This window comes from Haliotis rubra, unplaced genomic scaffold (genome assembly GCF_003918875.1).
Source record: "Haliotis rubra isolate DU_JTF1 unplaced genomic scaffold, ASM391887v1 Scf286, whole genome shotgun sequence".
Lineage (NCBI taxonomy): Eukaryota > Metazoa > Mollusca > Gastropoda > Lepetellida > Haliotidae > Haliotis > Haliotis rubra.
The window spans coordinates 705,637-729,880 of NW_025766953.1; the positions used below are offsets into that span (position 1 = coordinate 705,637).

General features: G+C 39.8%; 1 protein-coding gene across 1 annotated transcript in view; it reads right to left on the reverse strand.

Annotated features, from left to right (window-relative positions):
* The window catches only part of LOC124281614 (gamma-aminobutyric acid type B receptor subunit 2-like), a 139,635-nt gene that overhangs the window by 53,119 nt on the left and 62,272 nt on the right, over positions 1-24,244 (reverse strand). The window lies entirely within an intron of this gene.

Consider the following 24,244-nt stretch of genomic DNA (forward strand, 5'->3'; position numbering starts at 1 on the left):
CGGTTTGGAACTGGTTTTCTGCAACCCAGGCTTGTCGTAAGAGGCGACACTAACTGGGTCGGGTGGTCAGACTCCACAGACTTTTCAGTCGTTTTCTTCACAATATTAACTTTTATTAACTACGAGGGCAAAAATATCGGGGTTCATATTTTTCATACGATGCCCTAGGGCAAAATATCACTTTGTCATGATGACGTGACGTCATGAGCAATGCTATGACGTCACGTTTCTTCTGTGACGTTGCGTTCTATATGCGGAGACGGCGGGTAGCCAGCCTATGTTTTAAAGTAGATTTGGGTTTATTTTCCTCAATTTGACGACTTAGGTAATAAATAGAATATTATATTCGTGCCCATATCATACTATGCTTACGACACGTGCCTAAATATCGGTATGTCCCTCGCTCTCGCTCGGGAAATACCAACATTTAGGCACTCGTGTATGACATGGGCACTCATATAATAATCTCTATGTATGAACATACAGTATATTGTGTGATTCAATACTGTACCCGTGTCACAGCATCATCAAGCGTGATTGTCACGTTCTTAACCAATGTGTTTGTCACGTACCGGCAGTAAGCAGATAACAAGTAGCACATCCGTGACTTCACTTCTCTTGCGTAGATCTCGTAGCTGTAAGCTCCTTTAAGAGAATCGATACCGACTTCGTTTACAGTTGGATTTCAAGGTTGTTGGAAGCCCATGGCGTGGCTTATTTAACGACTGTGAACTATGACGTAAGGCGGTGCTGTAATACACCTTGCGTAATTGAAAATAATTTACATAGGATTGAAATTGACTTTAAAACGAGCTATGTGTATTTTTTCTTCTTTGAGGGTTAATGGTCATGATTTTTTTCAAGTGCAAGATGGTTGAAAAGTCATTCAAATTCAAAAGTAGTTCCACATTTAGTTTTTCGTGTGAGAAGAAGTCGTGAAAATGTCATAAGGCAGATGGCGGTTATTGCCCTTTTAAAAAGAGGCAGTGATCTTTACAAGGTCATTTTAAACCCCCTGAAATTACATAATGTAACAATTGTTTTAAAGAAGTGAAGATGTTTGAAATTACACTAACAAGGAACTCAAATGTATATGATGCCAAGTACAAAAATGCCAGTTACATAGAGCATGATTCTGACTGCAAAAAGGCATACTTCGATATAACGTATATTTATTACGGCAGATATAACACAATAGGAACTAAATATATAATGAATAAAAATGATGATAACGAATTAGGTAATAGGGATAACCATTTATGAACATTACAGCAGCGACGCTGGCGGTCATATTTGGAATGTACCTTATGGTTATACAGATGGTGATGGCAGTGTGATCATATCTCGGATTGCGATACTGCTATCAACATCAGAAAACCTATTTTAGATCCGATGTGGGACAAGGGCAACGTGAAACTGCGAAAGCCTTTGAAAACGGTTTCCCGTTCACTTCAGTTTTTTTCAGAGAAAAAACATATTTCATTAGTGTCATATTCCATTGAGTGATATGAAGATGGTCAGCAGATTAATTAAATTTCCCATTCGTACTAAAATCATACGACCCTTGATATTTCAAAATGTAAAAATCATCTATATTAATAACCAAAATCAATACCCTTCATGATTTAATATTTGTTTCTTCGTTTGCGTGTCATAAGTGAAATATATTTCATCTTGAAGCTATTGAATTTACTGAAGCACGGAAATAGTCCAAAGTACAGCAGATGTAAGCACAGTCAACACAGGCAACTATCTCCGGTTGTCTTCATCTTCAAGGGTAGCGTGACAAGAACAATAAAGGCCATTGACCAGTCTCGCTATCTATGTAAAACGCTCTCGTCATTGGAGAGAACTCCTCCGTCAAATTTCAATGACTTAAATAAGAAGGATTTAGCACTTCTTGCTGCTGACTTGTGCTCCTGTTTTTCTTTCTGTTTAGAATTGCTAGGAATGACTTGTGACTGCACGTTAACCACTAGGCCAGCAAACTAATTTACAGATGTCGCATTACCCGAGACAAGAAAGCTATTTCAATACAAGGGTGATAATGTATTGGATGCCACTCACTGACCAGTCAAACGTTGAACAAGGAAAGTCACAGTGGGGTCGTGGGGATTACCACTTTGTTAAAACAAACGGACACAGCCTTTGTACTGAATAGTGGAACATGATGAAAGCGAATCTTGGATTGGAATAACAAAGGGAGGCAACCCAGTACAGTCAATAGCTCTGCCTTTGACCGATGACCACGGGCTTCCGGAGTGTCGTATGCTGTTCGGATAACAGATTGATGTAGATTTGGCCGTAGACTGCGAATGTCAAAGCCAGTTAGATAACCAGTCACATCTGTTCAAGCTAATATAAATCTATGAAGGTCAAATGTCACGTAAAAGTCTAGGAAAGCTCTGGCAATCGCTTCAGGGCAATTACTTAGAATAAACATTAATTGAATTTGACCAAAGTTGATATTTAGACACTTCCACGTCATAGCGAGGCAATATCGACTACCGCCTGAATCGGAAATTACTGCTGAGGTCAAAGATCCCATGTAATGACCACAGTTGGTGGTGGACTGATGTCAGCATGATGGTGCTGGCCAAAACTCTTATATACACACACAGGTCTTTTGCCAGCTGATTGGTTGGGTTGGACTGGGTTGGACATGGCTGGGCTCGGTTTTCGGTTGGGTTTTGGTTTTGATTTCATTATTTTGGTTCGAGGTTTTGGTTTGTTTGGGGCTTTGTATTGGTTTTGGTTTTGGGTTATGGCTTTGTTTTGTTCGGTTCGGGTTTTTGGTTTGGTTTGGTTTGGGGTTTGGTTTTGGAGTTATGGATTGGTTTGGATTGGTTCAGGGTTATGGTTGGTTTGGACTGGGTATGGTGTGCGTTGGGTTTTGGTTTTGTTTCATTTGGTTTGGTTCGGGGTTTTGGTTTAGTTTGGGGCCTGGTTTTGGTTTGGTTTGGGGTTTTGGTTTAGGTTTTGGGCTATGGTTTGGGGTTTTGGTTTTGGTTTTGGGCTATGCTTTGGTTTGGTTTGGGGTTTTGGTTTAGGTTTTGGGCTATGGTTTGGGGTTTTGGTTTAGGTTTTGGGCTATGGTTTGGTTTTGTTCGGGGTTATGGTTTAGGTTTTGGGCTATGGTTTGGTTTGGTGTGGGGTTTTGGTTTAGGTTTGGGGCTATGCTTTGGGGTTTTGGTTTAGGTTTTGGGCTATGGTTTGGTTTAGTTTGGGTTTGGGTTTAGTTTATGGTTTAAGGTTTTGGTTAAGGATTATGATTTGGTTTGGTTTTGGTTTTGGTTCGGGTTTGTTTGGTTTTGGTATTGCTTTAGGTTTTGGTGTTTGGATTTGGGATTGAGTTTCGGTTTGGGTTTTTGGTTTAGGGTTTGGAGATTTAGGGTCGTCCTAAAGCCCCGTGATAAGTAAGACAAAGGTCATGGATTCGGAATGGTCCAGTTTACTTCACGTTGATAACATCGACAGATTCAAATATTTAACAATTTTGTTTAATCAATCTATAGTTAAACAAAGGTCAAAGTCGATCAATAGCCATATACATGTATATACATTGTACGTTAATACATGATGAGCTCAAAGGTCAGGTGATAACGAGTAAATTGACAAATTCGAATGCGTGAAGAGAATGACATATTTCATGAATATCACATGTAAGGCACATATATCTCACGGAATTGATCGATATCATCACTCTACATCCTTCAAGGCAACGACTGCGGAATAATTTTAAAATGTAATCTCATTCACTGAATACTAAAACAGGTCGACGTCGATAGCCAGGTAAATGGGTCACGAATAATTATGTCAAGGTTATAACACAAGCCTCTAAGTAGAACACTTAAGCAATGATTTTTGGCGAAGCAATCAGTCTTTTTGGCTATGAATGAGTTTGTAATTATCAACGGAGAATTTCGTATTCATAGTCGTTGCATTCAAGTAACGCGATAGAACCACAGAGCTCTCAAGTGATGCACATGTATTCTTTAAAAAACTTAGTTACTTATGCACGTTCTAATTCACTTGCACGAACGCATACAAGCATAAACTACATGTTGAAACACACAAAAAGAGATTAATTCCCTGGTTGCTGGAATCACCGTTTGCTAATCCCTTTCAGAATTAAAATATTGACCTTGCTATCGATATGTTTTGTGGCCATTAGACTATTATGCAACTCTTACTATAATAATCACAATTTTGGACAAAAAACTCCCTAATGATATTATTTACATGATTTCTAACAGTAAATCAGAGGGCGTGATAGATGGACAGAGAAAGCCTCTTTACTAGTGTGATCGATCTGAAGCTGATCGATACTAACACTTCCACACTGGACTTTCTGATTGATGTTTGTGATTGTGTCGTAGAAGTCGGAGTTTTGTTGGAATGGAAAAGCAATTTCGATTTCAAATATGTTTGTTGTGTTAAAACCGTGGAGACGCTACCACTTTAACAGCACTTATGTACAAAAATCGAAACTAGGCCTGAGATAACTTCGGCGAATAAGTCCAAAAACATTACGAATTTCTTAATGGGTTATGTCACGGAGGAATAATGTATTATCTTGTTTAAATAATGGCTTAAATGTGTTTTAAAAATATGAGATAGGAATATATAATCTGTTTGGTGAATGGTATTAGTTAAAAATTAAGTGCCAATTCTAAATATCAGTTCAAGTAAACACATATTGCACATGTTCATGTGCTATGGTCCATCAAACACATTAAAACACATAAATAAGTAATGTGAGGAAATGTCTCATACGATCAGGATCTGGAACAGTACATACATTATTTTATTCAACACATGTACAGAACGGGTAATGTCAAGGTTTGTGTTTGTCGTTAAAGGCCGCACTCAGCAATTCTCCCGCTCTATGAGGGGCGGTGGTGTAGCCTAGTGGTTAAAGCATTCGCTCGTCACGCCGAAGGCCCGGGTTCGATTCCCCACACGGGTACAATGTGTGAAGCCCATTTCTGGTGTCCCCCGCCGTGATGTGGCTGGAATATTGCTAAAAGCGGCGTAAAACCATATTCACTCACTCACTCCAGCTACATGACGTCGGTCTGTAAATGATCTAGTCTGGACTAGGCAATCCAGTGATTAACACCATCAGCATCGATTTATGAAATTGTAATACGGTGTTAATTGTGAAGCAGGACAGCGAGCCTGACCACCCGATCCCGTTAGTCGCTTCCTACGACAAGCATTGGTTGCTGAAGATCAAATCTACAATATTGACATTAAATGAGGAAACTCTGCATAAGCGATCATATTGTCTGAATTTTGTTCTCCCTAAATACTTTCTGGTATTTGAACACCCACAGGTTTCGTAAGGACGATTAGTACCAGCTAGGGCTGGGACGGGTCCAAACTTTCTACCCGGGTACTCCACCCTTTATTACCCTACACTGATACCCGTTATGTTATTTCCTCACATCATTTGTAAGAAGTGGCAATATATTCCTCAGCTCGGAGGATAAAATTTCGAGTTTTTCAATATCTTAACCATGTATAGTATTCAAGACAGGTGACTGTAAATAATGTTTAAATCTTGAAAAACAATACAACCTTATAATCATGGAAGAATAACTTATTACCCACGTGGTCAATGTATGGGTAGTTGCATACTAATCTTGTACGTCACACGAGTGTCGTATCTCGTTGACCTGTGTCTTAACGACTTGACCTGAGATGCTAACGATTTGATTGGATAACCGATGACCTCTCAGCTAGGTCAAGTTGTGACGGAAGTACCTTGTCATTCATAACAAACACGTGAATTCATTCATTCTACAACTTATATGCATTGTGGGAATGTAAACATTGCGAACGTTGCCGTATCACTGTTTAATTGTGAGTCGAACTGAGACATTATAGGTGTCGAAAAACATAAACGCCAAGTTTCCACTAGTGATGTTAGCCGAGTGAAGCAACTGCAAACTAGGAAACGGGGTGCTATATGTAGGAGGTTGTACGAGGCGATGACAACTGACATGCATCGTGACGTCGGTTACCAAGGGGCAGACGAGCAAGGCGTAATGACGTCATTACAGTGTGACATCATACAAAAAGTGTACTACAGAACAACATTCTTCCGCAACCTCTTTATGAAACCGGTTTCGGTTTGAAACCATAACAATAAAAAAATACGCTATTTTGTCAATTCAGTGCATGCAAGACGTGGGTAATAAATAAAATACCACACTCGGTCTCATAACATACGAATTATACGAAACTCGTGACCTTCCTATGGTTTCTGACCTCGCTTTCGCTCGGTCAGATACCATAGGAAGGACACTCGTTTCGTATAATTCGTATGTTATGAGAGCTCTATATGTTCCATTGTTTAATCTATTAGTCGCATGATCATAACGGGTCCGGTATTGAGACGGGTACCGGGGCCAAATCATAACCCGTCCCAGCCCTAGTACAAACACTAAGAAAATATTTCCAAAACCGTGAAACATGTCAATTCAAAAAGTACATGTATCATGTCTTCAAATTTGCATTTGTGTTTTCACCTTTCACAAACACTGTGACCTGTATCGCTGTCATGGATTTGGACTGACATTTTGGTTCCATCCATGACCGCCTAACAGGTTGAATAAACATGGATAAACGGTTTGTATCCGGACTAGACCAGTTAACTTAACCATTCCAAGCAACAAAACAACACTCAATACCTACTAACATCATTTGTTTGTTTGCTTGTTGTTTAAAGCCGCACTCCGCAATATTCAATTATATAGAAACCAATGTCAACCAAGTCAGTGAACCTGACCACCCGATCCCGATAGTCGCCTCTTACGACTGGTTAATATCAGTGTCGAACTGTTTTAATGGAAATGTTTAACGACATGTAAAGTTTTAAGCATATTTATTAAAGTAAAAAACACAGCTTTGGTCTGACGTTATCACCGTATTTGAGTTCTCTTTCAGGAAAGAATTTTCGTAAGATTCAATCATTGACAAGATGTTTTTAAACAGATAAATACCGTGACAATGTCGCATGATCGTGTCACGGGGTGTTTTTCGTGATATTTACGGTTCATTAAAACTTTAGTATTTTTATTACTGAAATAGCCATGCATCAACATCATAAGACATACTTTGGCAGCTAATCCGCTAACTGCTTTAGGGATGCAATTCCATGGTGATTTGACTATCAGGAGCGGCAGAACAGCGTGGCACCATCTGAAGCCGCGGATGAAGACAAATTATTCTCTCCCTTGACATCGCGCTTGCCACTCAAATGATTTAAAATCATTACAAATTCACTTAAGCAATTTTCTTTGAATTGGCGTTATTAGTTTGTCATTTCCGGTAGTTTGAGGCAAAAAATAATAGAAAAGTGAAAATTAGACAAATGAAAGTGTAAAAGATTGATCCTGCGAGCAATAACCGATTTAGGAAAGCCATTTTGGTCAGAAGTCTGTAATTTACAAGAAATTAGAGACCAAAGGACAACAAAAAGGTTCGTCTATCGGCCGAGCGTTAGTCAGTGATAACTGCAAATGATCTTTTCCGAACAAACGGTTCAACAAAACACATCATAAAAGAACATAATGATTTAATCTTCTTTTCAATCAATACATCTTGTTCCAAGTCTGGCGTTACAGTGATATTTATCTCCGTTTGACACTATATCTAATACATGTCCCAACTGAAGCGATATACAGATTATGTTATAAATGCAACGAATGTAATTTTGATGACTGAAAAGTCTGGTCGAGCATTTGAGCTTTTGGGCATATGAACATTTGAAATGGTTGTGTAGAGATCCGTGCACATCAATCATAGGAAAACAGTTATTACTGCGAAGGAATATTCGAGCTCATGTTGCAAAAGCAATTAAAGTGATTTTTTCCATGTTTAAAACATGAGTCGGTCAATCCTGAAGAATTCACTCATAACCCTCTTTTATTCCGTGACCTTCAATTTTGGTGCCACCCTCCTATTCTTGTGTATGCTAAGAGTACAAATACATTTCCACACATATTGTTTTGGAATTCTAACCAAACCGTCTCACCCCATCAGTCTGTGATACAAGTGACTGTTAACCAGATATTCAACATATGTTATATCTGGGATTGTGTAATCATAGCCAGATATTGTTTCCATAGAGTTTAGATGGCGCTAATATTTAATGTCAAGATGATGATTAGTAAGGGAACTGGGTTTCTTTATTCTTTCATACCTGTTTTTGTTGGATTTTCACTTTCACATCTTGCCCAATCGGACTTTCTCCAGCTGAGCTTTATACATAGAACCGTGATATCACTTCGGTGCTTGACGTTAGAGTCCTTTCCCTTTATCGTGTACAATTATCTGGTTATGACCTGAAGTGAGAGCTGGAAAGTATTGTACCTGGCACTAGTCTGTGTTGCCGGGTACAAAAATACGTTGTTGGCCCAATATGGTTGGAAAATGAGGTCGACAGAAACTGTGTTAAGAGTTACCCGCCCTTGCCGGATACGACAATCCGGCACTGACCTAATACGAAGGTAGTGTAATGACACCGACAGAAATGGTGTTAAGAGTTACCTGCCCCTTTCAAGGTAAAAATGCTTAATTCAGCTAATGAGCAAGTTGGAATGACGCCAACAGAAAGTGTTTTGAGAGTTATCCGCCCTTGTTGTCTAGAAAAAACCCACAAAACTCCAAATGTGTCTGGAATAACAAAGAAAACAAAACTATGGTAAATGTTTCATTGGAACCACTGAATAATGCAGTTCCGTATTTTGAGTTGTGTTTTGGTGAACACCTAATTTCCATTTGAACTTTTTGTAACTTTTTGTAACTAGTGCAGCTCAAATATCATCTCTAATTGATAGTGATGTCTAAACACATTCTCGTGATAGAGTCTATATCGTAACAAGGATTCAGCGTTTTGTAAAGATTTCGCATGTGTATTAGTATGGTTTGGTCGCTTGTATTATAAATCAAAATGACAGTAAATATGTTTGGTTCGTGTAAGCGTTACCAACCCTTGTAGAGTACGGAATTCCGGAAAGACCTGATCCGGGCTGGAAAGGACACAGACAAAAACTGGTTTCAGAGATGCACACTTTTACTTTGTGCATAGTTCTGTAAAAGATGGAATGGGGAAAGCGACCAGACCAATTTACGTCCATGAGCTGAACTACGTTGCAAGTTTGTCCAGCGCTATCAGATTTAATGTTGGCTGAGAATGAGGTGTTGAGTATCGGCAGTGGGAGCAGTGTATTGATCAAGCTGACAGCTCTCTCACGTCCCACAGATGCCAAGAGATAACGACTCTGGTCGTTCTGCGATCGTGGAACCAACACAAGACATTTGTTCATAAGTTTCGTTGAACTACTATCCAAAACAAATGTCTCTAGAATATGATAACGTTAGGTATGCTAGCAAAGCGATCCCGAGGCGATGTCTTCATACCTTGATACGCATTCACAATCTTACTACGTTAGTCATTGAGCTGAATTCAGAGTCGGTTTGAACCATTTCTAGTTTACATCAGTTGGGCACTTTGAACAGTCTTTCAGTTACTTCACGTTCCAGTTAAATGACGGTCAGTCAGCTTCACGGATGAAAGATTACAGTGACAAGTAGTTAAACACACGAGCAAGGGTATGGTGTACAGACTCTATGATCCGGACCATGCAATGACCACGATATCCTGATAGGTACAATATTTGTTTGCTTGTTGTTTGATTCAAAGTTCCAGCTGTATGACGGCGGTCTGTAAATAATCTACACCAATTCAGTGATTGATAGCATAAGCACCGATCGACGCAGCTGGGATGAGATTACAAAAATCAACCAGGTCAGCAAGCCCGATCTCGATGGTCACTCTTTCGACACTCATGAAGACCCATTCTAACCCCGATCATCATGGATCGATAAATATAATAACTATACACATGGAATATAGCGCCTTAAGACGTCTTTAAGGAAATGTGAAATACACAGGTGATAGTGCATCATATTAAAAGGAAATCAGTAGTTGCGATCACAAAAAAAGCCATATCGACATATTTCGCGATAAATCGATTTACCCTCCTTCCAGTCAGCAGTACAAACAACGTAACCGATGACAGTAAGGCCTTAGGCCACTGGGTCGGAGTGCCCCTTGGACAATCAGTATGTTGAAACACAGAAACAAACGACGTTCCTTCTTGTGATGTGGCCCGTGAAGAGCCTGTGTTTGAATTTGTCTTCTGCAACCAGTGATTGTAGTAATATAAACTTTATACGATTAGTCAGGCTTCGTTATTGTACGGATTGCCTGGCACCCTTCTTACTTCTTGCTCACTGTATCAATCACTGGAATGCTTGCTGACCGCACCTTTATAGCTGGCTAATTCATGAGACTGGCGTTAAACAAAACAAACAAAATAATTCAACGTCGAACTTTCATCAATCGCTAAATGGCTTTAAGTTTCGAATCTAATCATGATTGAAAAAAGGCAAACAATTTCCAGAAACAAATCGGGTTGAAGGTAACACGGCCCAAGTCAATCAGCTTAAATAGTAGTCGACAGCCACAAAACAGCTGGAATTGTGGATTTGAGATTTTGTATTGTAAACTTTCACTCAAACACGGCAATTCGTCATGAAAATATTTAATGATAATGATAAACGGTCAAAGAGAAGATAGATCTATGACAACATGAAATTAATTTCTATCTTCAAATGGTATATTCAAAGAGTCTCTCACAATAACTGATTCATTTCAATTGGCTTTTCGGTAAATAAAAATCCGAAAGTAGAAGATATGTACAGTTTTTTTTTAATCCCCCAGAGACATTCAATCACACAATTTCTCATCGGCGTCACACACTGACCATTGTCCAGATCACTAACATGAACCATTTCACACTATAAGTTGTTCACTGTTCTCGAGAGGGACATGGGCTGATGTACCCTCGATGTTTGTTTGTGTTCCCTGAGCCCGAAGGGCGAGGGGAACATAGGGAAACATCGAGGGTACACCAACCCATGGCCCCCGAGGGACCAGTGAACAATGTATTTATCTTACCGAACAACCTCAACTTTGAACTGTTTGAAGCACATGTGTCGGGTGATAGTATGGAGTACCAGACGTCAAGACAAGAAAAACAAATTTAGAGTTATCTCCCTTCCATATATTTGCATTCGCAAAACATCGGTAATTTCCGTACATCATACGTGATTCAATGTTATTCGAGATAAAGAATTACTACTACGAAGTTCCAAATGAGTTCGGCATTCCCAGCGGAGTACATAGAAAATGTTACTCGCTTGTAAGCGGGGTACATTGAAAATAATAGAAGAGCGCTCAGCCAATCAGAAAACGACATTTATGTGTGAGGCAAGATAACAACTAATGAAGCTTTATTGTCATGAAATAAATACATGTATTTTCATTGTTTGTTTGTCGTTTGATCCGAGACTCAACAACAAATTCAGCAATATGACAACAGTCTGAACCAGACAAGGTGATGATGAACTCCATGTGCATCGATCCACAACTAAGGGATAGGGTGGCATGCATTTAACCACTGACGTTACGGAGTCTGACTGTACAATCCATTAAGTCGTCCCTCAAAAGCATAATCATGCTGCTGGTGACCCTCAAGCTTAACCGAAATCCCTATGGGGTTCACATTTTCAACATGGATGTAATTAAATTTCTAACTCAACTTTTTGTTAAAATGAATTAACATCGTTATACGGGTGTCTACAAATACATGATAAAAGGGTTACCAAATTATCCAACATCGTACAATAGCAGTAAATACATTGTTGTACAAGTAGAAAATGGTCAAATGGCGGCGGTCTGTAAATATTCCAGTCTGGACAAAGATCCACGTGAGCATCGATCAGCGAACCTGACCACCCGATCCAGTTAGTCTCCTCTTACAACAAGTATGGGTTGCTGAAGACCAATTCTAACCCGAATGTTCAGGGGTCAGTTCTTCCTGATATTGGAATCATATAGTCCGAAGGCACCCTGCTTTGAGAAGAGATTAGCTCATGATTATGAAAATGTTGTGGTCGCTTTTACTTATTATGCTTCACAGCTAAAACCTCTTCAAGAAAAGAGGTGGTGGGGTAGCCTAGTGGTTAAAGTGTTCGCTCGTCACGCCAATGACCCGGGTTTGATTCCCCACATGGGTACAATGTGTAAAACCAATTTCTGGTTTCCCCCCGGAATATGCTGGAATATCGCTAAAAGCGGCTTAAAACTAAACTCACTCACTCACCCTTCCAGAAACACGATCTTTACAACGTATTCACATTTCTGTGTGTTTTGTTTCCCATTTTCTTAATTATGTCTTGTCGATGTGTATATTGTGACAGGTTAAAATGAAATAAACGAAGGTCAATCGTGATCTATTCTAATGCAGCACATCAAAAGGAATAGCCTGCAATGAAGCCCTGTCAGTTAGGAGCTGGTTTTCTTGAGCCCTAACTTACTGCCGGTAACGTCCTTATCTATCAAAGGGACATTGCTCATCATCCATGAATTATTAATCCCATAAAGTGTGTCCATGGAGTATGTACATCAGACGGAGTATAAATAAAGCAGACCTTTTGTGGTCCAGATCACCCTAAATTCTACTTCATTCATTCGTTAATCCTACAGTTTAGCAGTGTAGGTCGGTGCTGATCAACAGTGTTGCGCGGGAATGTTGTGTTAAAGTGGGCGATGGGGTGGCCTTGTGGTTAAAGCGTTCGCTCGTCCTGTCGAAGACCCGGGTTCGATTCACCATATGGGTACAATGTGTGAAGCCCATTTCTGGTGTCCCCCGGCCGCGATATTGCTGGAATATTGCTAAAAGCGGCGTAAAACTATACTCACTCACTCACTCATTATTTTAAATTATTCAGTGAACGGCAATCGTAGTGCTTTTGAGGTCCGTAACGACTTTACTGTGGACAGTACGGTCCGGTTTAAACGAGGTGCACTTTAAAAATATTTAAGCTGAACTGGATGACTATGGAGTCTGTGGTCAAATAAGCTACCACCAAAAACAGACGCTAAATCCTCAGTGTCAAATGAATAACTCTTTCTGGTTGATGAGATGCTGAACTGACCTGATGATGACATACGCCAGATTCCCCGTCCAATAACAGCTCAGGACTTCTTCTGTGTGAGAGCATTTCTGATTCATGATCAAATCGTCGAGATTCTTCTGTTCCTCCACAGTCATGGTCATTCCTAAGCAAATGTTTATCCTTCAACGCCACCATGATCTTGTGTTCTCTGAAAGAGCTTCGGGCGTCTAAATATTTATTTGAGGTAGCGATAGTCCAGGTTTGGTCAGTTGTGGCTTTGATGGACCTCTCGGCGTTTATAACACTGTCTTAAGTCAACATATCAGTGATGTTGGATGATTCACGTGATACATATGTTCCGATAATACCCAGGCTGCTTTTACAATAACTGGAAAGCCACCGAAACGGGGGACAGGCTTGGCGAAACAAGTCAGACTGTATGTCAACATGGAACACTGGCCATGTTGACTCATTTTGATAAGTTTCTTTCATTGCAAACAATCTGTGAACACTTTTTGAGAATTCTTGACTCGCTCGTCATTGATTATTAGGAACGCACCTTTTCTCCGCGTAACAAATTAATCTTGTATGTTATCAGGAGGAAACCTCTTGTCATATGAAGATACACGACATTTGGAAATGTGAAAGGACGTCCCATCTATTTTTGTACAGCAATATATCATCTGTGATCATTATCCCGTTCTTGCGAAGAATGGATATATCGGATTTCAGTAGGACGTATGTAGGAAAAGGATTTTATTTCAAGATGTATTCCCGTCTTCCGTTGGATACTTACAGAATAAGTAGATTACGGTTGAAAGTATTTCTCGTGACAGACATGTTTAATTAAGTATTTCTGGTTTTGGTAGCATTTCGTTCTTATCTAATGTTTCCAAATTAGCATTCCAATAACAGAAATGGCATTATATATTCGTAATTTGTTTACAACAATCCCCGTTTGATGTCATTGCGTGTGATTGACGTTAATCACTCAGTCTTGTTGAAATAGAGCATCAAAAGTGGTTTCTGATTTCAAATAATTCACTCGCATGTACCTTGTGCGACTGAATTGAACTAGTGAGGCTCTTGACAATGATTTGTTGCATACATCCTCAAGACATCATATGACGTTATAGTTCCATAGACAATACTAAATCTTGGATTCTTTATCAGTGTGTGTGGCAGATCAGCCAGATAAATTACACTGCATTACTCATGCAGTATGGGCAAATCGATAGATGTGAAGAAATGTCAATTGTAACTCACCCGAATATAATTTTATTATCAAGTCTTGGATGATGTCACAAGTGAACAATTAATTCTGAAACGCAACGAAAATATTGTGGCGTTTATCCGAGTGAATGAGTTTAGTTTTACGCCGCTTTCACGGTGGGGGACACCAGAAAAGGGCTTCACACATTGTACCCATATGGGGAATCGAATCCGGGTCTTCCACGTGACGAGCGAAGGCTACCACACCGCCCCAGTTTTATTTGAAGTTGGTAGCGATATGCAACTGACAGAGACAATGACTGATTGTCGCTGTAATCACACAAATGCATCACTGGTCCAGGAAACGCTCCATCTTCACACTTTGGTTATCTGACTTTGGCTAAGGCCTCCAAATGGTCATCCACCTCTATGTACATGCCTTACTAAATAAAACAGATCTGTCGGACTTACCAAACCTTGCTTTCCAAACCTTGCCAATTCAAAGCAACATCAACTCCAAACACGGTGTTCTTTTAAATTCTACATGTGCATTGAAATGACATCAAAACATTTTGCATTGAAAACTGAAATAATGGCGCATGTATATGGTTTCACTATAACGTAGCTCGTATATCAAACACGTGTGAACTTTTCCCGTCATTTTTGCACAATATATTACATATACTTTCTATTGACATGACATTTATTAATTTTCTTTGGCTAATGCTCAACCGTCAAACCTTCGAAAATTTACTCAGCTTGGTGTGTCAGAAGTCTAAGATCGTGGTTTCAAATTCACATTTTTTGCTCTAATCATGTCTTACCCGTAAAGGTCCGGGTTAGAATGAACCTTCACCCATGCTTGTCGTAAGAGGCGACTAACGGGATCGGGTGGTCAGACTTGGTTGACACATGTCATCGATTCCCAATTGTGCAGATCGATGCTCATGCTATTGATCACTGGATTGTCTGGTCCAGACTCGATTATTTACAGACCGCCGACATATAGCTGGAATATTGCTGGGTGCGGCGTAAAACTAAACTTACTCAAATTATGTTAATTGTTGTCTCGACATATCTGCGTTCGTTACTTCGTCTACAGGACATTTGGCACCTTAGAACTGATTGTGATCCAAGACATATGCATAATCTGTAGATTCATCTGTGTTTTAAATTCTAACTCGGGCCGCAGTTGACCCAGTGTTCTAAGGCGCTGCAAGATGCCGGTTGCATAGACCTGCATCCCCTAGATAAATAGGATGCACCGGTCGTGGGTTCGAATTCCCGATTCGTGATCCGTAAACACAATACCTCTATGTTTTCACTCAAATAATTGTATCAGGGAGTTATCTCAATTCGTTGTGAGTCGTGCTCCTTAGGGCTTCAAGAAGCTGATGATGGTGTGTATGCACGCAGGTATCTCAGCACTTATTCCAGGTGGTAAGACCTGTATTGCATTCCTCCCGAATCCTCTGACACACCGAGTCCAACTCAAAACTCAAACACACATTCACGATCGTATGGCTCTGTGCCTCCAGCCAGCAATAACTTTACACACCGTGATTAAATTGGAAACACAAGTTACTCACTCGCCGACATGCCACTGGTCTTAAAGACTCTGTATTCCACACACGCTCACACCCATCCTTTCAGACCCATCACAACTGTAAATATCCTGCTCTAATGACAGTATTGTTCTTGACGCTGGTAAAATTCTGTTTGTTCGAAAGCTTTGTAACATTATTGTTCCTGAAAGATAGTAAGCATATTTACGTGCGTCCCTGGCTGTTGAGTGTAAGTGAATTATCTTGTTCCTCTGCGGAATCAGTCAAGGGTTTGGACGCATCTTCTCAGAAAAGCTAATGTAACTCACAGATGCAACACATGTTATATTTGGAGAGCAATATGATGGAAGATGCTGGTCACAATAAAGTGTATCATCTTTTGAAGGAATAAAATAACCGACAGAGAGGAGACAAAAAGATTAATGATATTTTTGTTTGAAAGCTATACGAAGAAAAATAAGACGGCATATTGTCGAGCCATGAATTGGCAAGACATTTGCATTGAACGTTTGTTGAGGTTTCTTTGGGTTGTGGATGTAGGGAAATGTGCGCAAACATGTTCATGACTTTAACACAAGTACCGCTAAACTAATATGACCATTTTAAGAACATTGGTTGATATTCTTCACGCAGCCAAAGATACATTCTGTTTTAGCGCCACACTAACAAAATTCTAGCTAAATGGCAACGGTCTGTAAAATAATCGGATCTAGACAAGACCATACAGTGTTTGATAATGTGAGCAACGATTTGACGCGGCTAAATGGCAACGGTCTGTAAATAATCGGATGTAGACAAGACCATACAGTGTTTGATAATGTGAGCAACGATTTGACGCGGCTAAATGGCAACGGTCTGTAAATAATCGGATGTAGACAAGACCATACAGTGTTTGATAATGTGAGCAACGATTTGACGCGGCTAAATGGCAACGGTCTGTAAATAATCGGATGTAGACAAGACCATACAGTGTTTGATAATGAGGTCAACGATTTGACGCGGCTAAATGGCAACGGTCTGTAAATAATCGGATCTAGACAAGACCATACAGTGTTTGATAATGTGAGCAACGATTTGACGCGGTTAAATGGCAACGGTCTGTAAATAATCGGATCTAGACAAGACCATACAGTGTTTGATAATGTGAGCAACGATTTGACGCGGTTAAATGGCAACGGTCTGTAAATAATCGGATCTAGACAAGACCATACAGTGTTTGATAATGTGAGCAACGATTTGACGCGGCTAAATGGCAACGGTCTGTAAATAATCGGATGTAGACAAGACCATACAGTGTTTGATAATGTGAGCAACGATTTGACGCGGCTAAATGGCAACGGTCTGTAAATAATCGGATCTAGACAAGACCATACAGTGTTGATAATGTGAGCAACGATTTGACGCAACGATTTGCTAAATGGCAACGGTCTGTAAATAATCGGATGTAGACAAGACCATACAGTGTTTGATAATGTGAGCAACGATTTGACGCAGCTAAATGGCAACGGTCCGTAAATAATCGGATGTAGACAAGACCATACAGTGTTTGATAATGTTCACTGGATCCTTATTAACATCCCCTATGTGGGATCCATCAGCCATCAACTCAGCAGACTACTGAAGAAAACGGCCAGAACTGACACCACATTTACATCCGGTAGAACACTGAAAACTTTACTACAAGCCAATGGCAAAGGCAGCTGCAACATCACTCCTAACCCAACAGGATGTGTCTACAAATTGGAATGTAACTGTGGTGACACTTACATTGGTGATACTGGCAGACCTATTGCCACTCGGATAAAAGAGCACAAAACATCTGTCAACAAATCAGACTTAAAATCAGCTCTTTCTGAACACTGACCATACCATCAACTGGCAACACACAGAAATCTTAGCCGTCAACATTAACAATTGGCGCAAACGGAAATTAATGGAAGCTATCCACATCAAACGTTCCAAACCGGAGTTGAATAGGGACCAGGAAGTCTTCCTTCCCAATCCTTGGTGCATTAACTAATTTCCCTCAAACAATAGTGTTTACCAAAACATGCTGTACATCCAATCGCCTAATTTCTATTATTGTACATCTAAATCACCTAATCTCTATCACTGTATATCCATTACTGGCTTCCATCTGTGGTCATTCACTCTATGTAAACATGTTGTACAAACAGTATGTATTTAACTTAATCCCCTCACCAATCTGTTACAAAAACAACTCCGTGGCTTCCTGTACGTACTATATATACGTTTGTAAAAACAACTATGTGGCTTCCTGTACATACTATACATACCTCTGTAACTATTGACTGTCATTCACCTGATGAAGGGGCAAGTATTAGCCCTGAAACGTCGTGTGTAAATAATAAAGAAGTTGCACATCAATATCAAGTGTGTATTACCCTACCAACTTCTAAATGCCAAACATCTTACCAAACCTTGCTTTCCAAACCTTGCCAATTCAAAGCAACATCAACTCCAAACACGGTGTTCTTTTAAGTTCAACACGTGCATTGAAAAATGACATCAAAACATTTTGCATTGAAAACTAAAATAATGGCGCATGTATATGGTCTCACTATAACGTAGCTCGAATATCAAACACGTGTGAACTTTTCCCGTCAATTTTACACAATATTTTACAAATACTTTTTATTGACATGACATTTATTAATTTTCTTTATACTCTGTCGTCGAACCTTCTGAAATTTACTGTGTTTAATCAGCTTGGTGTGTCAGAAGCCTACGATCGTGGTTTCAATTTCACATTTTTGCTCTTATCATGACTGACCCGTGAAGGTCCGGGTTAGACTGACTGAGTTTGGTTTTACGCCGCTTTTAGCAATATTCCAGCAACATCACGGTGGGGGACACCAGAAATGGGCTTCACACATTGTTCCCATGTGGAGATTCGAACCCGGGTCTTCGGCGTGACGAGCCAACGCTTTAACCATTAGGCTACCCCATCGCCCTGTCCGGGTTAGAATGAACATTCGGTAACCCATGCTTGTCGTAAGAGGCGACTAACGGGAACGGGTGGTCAGGCTCGCTGGTTTGGTTGACACATGTCATCGGTTCCAAATTGCGCAAATCGATTCTCATTCTGTGGATCACTGGATTGTCTGGTCCAGACTCGATTGTTTACAGACCGCCGCCATATAGCTGGAATATTGGGGCGTTAAACAACAACCAAACCTTATTTTAACCTGTGTCTTATGTTCCCGTGTTTGATTGTACAGAATCGGGTTTGATTTGCCACCGTTCAGAATACGCGCGTCTTTTCGACAGATTTCAGCATTTTAGACAGTGATTCAGAAACACAAGTCTACGATATCATACACTCTACTCTTATTTTGGTAGAGATTTATAAATATAATCATAATAATGCTAATTTTGCAACTAGGATCCAACGCAATGCTGTTCTCTGACGTTACATTATTACCCTGAAGGAATTCAAAGCAGCTACTAAAATATGAGAGCCTCGCGCGACTGTATAGGTCCATATATCCGCTTCTCAGGTACCCATGTTAAACAGCTTGGTGGACTGACTGCAATGTGGACGAAGTGCCTTGCCCAGGGACACAACACAGTATGAGACTCAGGTCACATATTTTGGTGTCTCCACCAACGATTCGAACCCGGGCCTTTGGCGCGAGAGGCCAGCTTGCTAACCACTACACGACTGTGCTACACATGACGGTTGTCTCCATCTATAAGCATGCTGCAATAACAGAGCTGGATCATACATGTCGCCTCTTCCGTAAACAAATTAATACTTCTAAAGCATCTGTCATAATTACAACCCTAATATAAGAAGAGATCTTCTTCATCCAACTGCCTTGACCAGTTGTTGACCCTAGTTTGGCAAGGGGATTTTCAGCATGTCATTTCCGTGTTTCGGAACACAGTGAGATTATATTCACACAAAATACCAGTCAACAATTCTTTAATTACTTTGCTGATAGTGTCCAAAAATTCCTCGACTGACTTGACCAGTGTCATTTCAACCTTGTACCCTGGTCAATCAACAGAACACCTTCTGATCCTCTCAGACCAGGAAGTATTATGGACATGGATTAATATCTACCGCCATCATTTCTACTTGATTGTCAAATAAACATGATTAGCTTTCGGATGTCGGATACGACACAATTAAAAAAACAAACTTCGATCATACATACATCAGCTTCAAAACTGATCGACATAGTCTGTCAGGGAATCATATCGATATTCCAATAGATCTGGGTTGTTCACGTTTACCCAACCCTATAAAACTTAAGGGGCTATCTTCGAACATATTAGATGTCTCTAAATTAATTAATAGCACTTTTGCATAGAAATGATAGTTCAATGTTTAACGCTTAAAATAGTTAAAATTGGTACAAACTTCAAACGTAAATGCCATACGGCAACACAAGGGTATCCATCACAACGCATACTTCCGTGTACTATTCGAGGCTGCCATGCCAGATGTTTTGGTGCGAATGAATTAGCTAACCTTTGCATTGATCCTCATTGCAGGGCGTGTCAGCTTCATAAACCAGAAAGACCTAAACGGACCCAGGTCGCTGTTCCATTTCGATTAAATGAAAGAATTCGGGATAAAAACCCGACACTTTATTTGTAATAGAAGTTATTGTGGCGAATGAGATAACAGACCAGAATATTTACCATAACAGAAATAAAATATAGTGCACTGGATAATAGAGCAAGATCAACACTTAGGCGATAGTACAATGAAATGACGGTTATCGTCAAGACTGATGATCGGTTATCGATTCAGTCAGCAGGGTAATAAAGTAAGCTCAACACTCAGGTGATGACACAATGAAACGACGGTTATCGTCGAAACGATAATCGGTTATCGATTCAATCGGCTGGCATCTTTTAGGCTTACGCTGTGATGATGATGATGATGATGATGATGATGATTGAAGGCAACATTACCGTACACAGTTAGAAATTATTCAGAGAGTGCTTAATATTCCATGTATATCCTGGCGCTCTGTAAATAAAAGAATCTGCTCAGGCTAGCTAGTTGGCAGCTTGTGCACGAAATAAATTCCATTACCAAACCGTTTTATATTGTTATACTGCAAGGGTGTAATATAAATAGTTTCCAAATGTAACGAGTTGCATCTTAGGGCCACAAAAGGTTCACCAAACATTTAAAACAAAATGGTCATCTTAATTTATTGCAGTTATATTTCAGTTCGTGAGCTATTGTAATAACGGTTTTATTACCAATGCACATAATGTGGTTATTATATAACTTTGATGTGGTATGTTATGGCACATTAAGGACATAAATAAAACATCTCTCGTCCTCCGCTCGTGATCGAAATGCCCCTCGCAGATTATTGCCTCATACATTTGTCTCTTGCCACTGTTTCAAGGCACTGGCTCAAAATTGTTGGGCACTTGCGAGTAAGCATCCTCAAGGAGGAAAAATAATATTTCTTTCGGCGCCAGTGTCTTCGGTTACAATGTTTTCCTAATCTATCCAGATCATGATTGTATTTCAAAAAATGCCTGTCGGGAGAGTAATCAATCACGATTTCTTTGAGGCTGTACGCAGACGGTTTAATACAGGGGGTTATTCATAAAACCGAATCAATCTTTAAAGAAAACCAATCAATTTTAGAATTATTTAATTTTCGGGCAAGAATATCTTATAATGAGCACAATACAATGGCATTGTATTCAATATATAAATCTCATAAATTTATAATTCAACTAAATTTATGTAATAACACTTTATTAAATCAAGAGTTTGGAATTCATTGTTAGCCAAGCACAAAACGTCTTTGAAATATTTTGTTCTTCAAAACTATTTTAGTTCTTTGTTTCTCATATCGTGTATAATCATACACACGTTCTAACAACGTTCAAATAAATGTTCATATTTCATGTCATCATAATGCAAACACCGTATTAATTGAAACCGACAGTCATAAAAATAATAACATTAACTGTTTGACCCATGACGTTGACTGCACTACAAAATATTAATGGTAGATTGCATCAAGAACTCGAGTGTAAAAGAGGTGAACCATCTTAAAAATACGACATGTTTCAAAGTTCTAAAACCAAACCTCACTTCATGCCTTAGCTTGGAACCGTGATCTTTAAAGTGCTCTATTACTAATCAAATCACTGCGGTGATTGTTGAGGCTGATCAGTTTGTTTGTTGTGTTCAGTCTTGGTAATATGAGGCTAGGACCCAAGGGGACGTATTGACATCTTCCATAATTTAAGGAAACTAATTATCTTCTGTTAAGATCAAGCCATAATTCTATCAAAATAGATGAGAAATTTTAAATATCATATTAAGCACCATGCAGCCAAAAACAGGCATGCGCCTGATTAGACGTTAGGCCACAAGAAACTGTTTACTTGTTTAGGGACAGGACTTGTGTTTGTTGATTGTTTAACGCCTCAGTCATCACTTTCCAAGTTATGTGACGGCGGTTTGTCAATACTACATTCTGGACCAGACAGTCCAGTGATTGACGCCATAACCACCTATCTACGATCTTGGGATAAGATGACGTGTCACAACCATGAGTTGCTGAATACCTATTGTAACCAGGAGGTTCACAACTGTATGGTTAACTATATAGTTCCAGTGGGTAAATGAATGTGTGTGGAAATACGCTGTTGTTATTGCCAGCAATGTCATGGCGGGTATACCTAAAACTTGTTTGGACATTTCGGGTTGGAGTTGGTCGTATGAGGTGACCGAATGTTTCGGATAGGCGAGGCTTGGTGACCCGGTCTCTCGCCGCGAATAGCTGCAAAATCGCTTATGCGGCGTTAAACAATATTCACTCACTCTCACTCACCTGGTTAATCGACAAATCGTTGCTCACATTATCAACACTGTATGGTCTTGTCTAGATCCGATTATTTACAGACCGTTGCCATTTAGCTAGAATTTTGTTTAGTGTGGCGCTAAAGAGAATGTATCTTTGGCTGCGTGAAGAACGTCAACCAATGTTCTTAAAATGGTCATATTAGTTTAGCGGTACTTGTGTTAAAGTCATGAACATGTTGGCGCACATTTCCCTACACCTACAACCCCAAAGAAACCTCAACAAACGTTCCATGCAAATGTCTTGCCAATTCATGGCTCGACAATACGTCGTCTTATTTTTCTTCATATAGCTTTCAAACAAAAATATCATTAATCTTTTTGTCTCCTCTCTGTCGGTTATTTTATTCCTTCAAAAGATGATTCACTTTATTGTGACCAGCATCTTCCATCATATTGCTCTCCAAATATAACATGTGTTGCATCTGTGAGTTACATTAGCTTTTCTGAGAAGATGCGTCCAAACCCTTGACTGATTCCGCAGAGGAACAAGATAATTCACTTACACTCAACAGCCAGGGACGCACGTAAATATGCTTACTATCTTTTAGGAACAATAATGTTACAAAGCTTTCAAACAAACAGAATTTTACCAGCATCAAGAACAATACTGTCATTAAAGCAGGATATTTACAGTTGTGATGGGTCTGAAGGGATGGTTGTGAGCGTGTGTGGAATACAGAGTCTTTAGGACCAGTGTTTAAGACTTGTGTTTCCAATTTAATCACGGTGTGTAAAGTTATTGCTGGCTGGAGGCACAGAGCCATACGATCGTGAATGTGTGTTTGAGTTTTGAGTTGGACTCGGTGTGTCAGAGGATTCGGGAGGAATGCAATACAGGTCTTACCACCTGGAATAAGTGCTGAGATACCTGCGTGCATGCACAACATCACCAGCTTCTTAAGCCCTAAGGAGCACAACTCACAGCGAATTGAGATAACTCCCTGATACAATTATTTGAGTGAAAACATAGAGGTATTGTGTTTACGGATCACGAATCGGGAATTCGAACCCACGACCGGTGCATCCTATTTATCTAGGGGGATGCAGGTCTATGCAACCGGCATCTTGCAGCGCCTTATAACACTGGGCCAACTGCGGCCCGAGTTAAAATATAAAACACAGATGAATCTACAGATTATGCATATGTCTTGGATCATAATCAGTTCTAAGGTGCCAAAATGTCCTGTAGACGAAGTAACGAACGCAGATATGTCGAGACAACAGTTAACATAATGTGAGTGAGTGAGTTTAGTTTTACGCCGCACTCAGCAATATTCCATCTATATGTCGGCGGTCTGTAAATAATCGAGTCTGGACCAGACAACCCAGTGATCAACAGCATGAACATTGATCTACGCATTTGGGAACCGATGACATGTTTCAACCAAGTCAGCGAACCTGACCACCCGATCCCGTTAGTCGCCTCTTACGACAAGCATGGGTTACTGAAGATCAATTCTAACCCGGATCTTCACGGGTATAACATAATTTGAATCCTCAAAATACTAACAGAGCCAATATATCTATTTCATATGACAATCTGTCAGAG